This window comes from Microtus ochrogaster, chromosome 18 (assembly GCF_000317375.1).
Source record: "Microtus ochrogaster isolate Prairie Vole_2 chromosome 18, MicOch1.0, whole genome shotgun sequence".
Taxonomy (NCBI): domain Eukaryota; kingdom Metazoa; phylum Chordata; class Mammalia; order Rodentia; family Cricetidae; genus Microtus; species Microtus ochrogaster.
Genome location: NC_022020.1, coordinates 14,824,535 through 14,826,391, shown reverse-complemented (window position 1 = coordinate 14,826,391; position 1,857 = coordinate 14,824,535). Strand labels below are relative to the sequence as shown.

Genomic DNA, 1,857 nt, shown 5'->3' with positions numbered 1-1,857 from the left:
CCCGGCAGAAATTGAGTATTTTTATGTATGTAATCTACAGCATTCAGGGAAAATGTCTAGCACGGATGTTACTTAAGTCAGCATTCATTACTGTTTTCTAGTCATGATATATACATATTCCTCACTGTAATGCTATCAACTTTGAAGCTGATTTCTTACACTTTTATTAATTAAATTATACTAAATAAATAATAGCTCAGGACTTTTTGAATTTACACACACACAAACACACACACACAAACACACACACACACAAATTGTGCTTGTTTGATTGGGTTTTGGTTTTTGAGTCAAGGCCTCTCTCTGCAGTCCTGGCTGTCCAGGAACTCACTATGTAGACCAGGCTGGCCTCAAACTCAGAGAACCTCCTGCCTCTGTTCCCAAGTGCTAGGACCAAAAATGTATATCGCCATGACCAACTGAAATTGAAATTGAAATTTTTTAGTTACTAGAAGGGAATTCTTTTCTTTTGGGTTTGTATTTCTTCATATAGACTGATCACATATTCAGGTATTTTCCAGTTGGCTTAAAGGAAAAACACATATGCGCACGCACACACGCACACACACACACATCCTAAAAACACCCAAATGACAACAGCTCTTTTGAAGAAAAGTGTCCCAAATATGGTCGTTCACAGATATAGTTTATAGTATGTGATATCATATCCATTCTATTGGTATTTAAAGAAGGCAGTGGTGATGTATGCCTTTAATCCCAGCACTCGGGAGGCAGAGGCAGGTGGATCTCTGTGAGTTTGAGACCAGCCTGGTCTACAGAGTGAGTGCCAGGACAGGCTCCAAAGCTATTTAGAGAAACCCTGTCTCGAAAAACCAAAACAGAAAAAAGAAAAAAAAAAGAAGATGAAAAGAAGTCTTTCCCATGGATTGGTGAGATGAGATGATTTAGAGGGTAAAGGACCTTGAACTTAATCACCTGAATTCAGTTCCTATGGTCAACACCTTAGAAGAACCACCTTCGGAAAGTTGTCCCTTGACCTCTACTTGAGTACCGCGGCTTTTTTTTTCTCTGTCTCCTCCGCGGTCAGCAAGTTGGCTCAGTATCTAAAGGTGCCTACTTCCTAGCCTAACAACAGGAGTTTGATTACCAGGACTCATGTGGAGACAGAGAAAAATCAACCTCTGCAAGTTGTCCTTTGACCTTAAACACACACGCGCAGACACACACAGACACAGACACTTTTTAAAAATTTAAATCATAGGTCTTTACTAGTTTTTTTTTTTAATTAAAATTACTCTAGCTTCATAAAAATAAACAGTTAATTTGTTACTTTTTCTATGTTCCGCTCAAACATTTTGGTGGAAGCACGCCCCCTCTTACACACAGGACTCTGCTGTGTGTGATCCACTTCTCATTCTCACTGAGCGGAAGTTTCAGCGTCCCAGCTTTGCTCCTGTCACTCTCAACTCATACATTTATCAAGGGACAGTATCCCAGAATTCAGCACAGACACCACAAATACCAGCTGGCCTCACTGAGTGTACAGCTTTTTTGCTCTCACTTTGTGATTTTCTTTCTTTCTTTCTTTCTTTCTTTCTTTCTTTCTTTCTTTCTTTCTTTCTTTCTTTCTTTCTTTCTTCTTTTGTGTCAACTCAATAGTGAATTTTTTTAAAATCTGTTTTTGAAGCCAGGCAGTGGTGGCGCACGCCTTTAATCCCAGCACTCCAGAGGCAGAGGCAGGTGGATCTCTGCGAGTTTGAGGCCAGCCTGGTCTACAGGAGCTAGTTCCAGGACAGGCTCCAAAGCTACAGAGAAACCCTGTCTCAAAAAAACCAAAAGTGAAAAATAAAATAAATTAATTTAAAAATCTGCTTTTGCCGGGCGATGGTGGCGCAC

The 1,857-nt window shown here is 40.1% G+C and overlaps 1 protein-coding gene across 1 annotated transcript in view; it reads right to left on the bottom strand.

Annotated features, from left to right (window-relative positions):
- The window catches only part of Galnt1 (polypeptide N-acetylgalactosaminyltransferase 1), a 74,278-nt gene that overhangs the window by 21,330 nt on the left and 51,091 nt on the right, over positions 1–1,857 (bottom strand). The gene's annotated exons all lie outside the window — the stretch shown is intronic.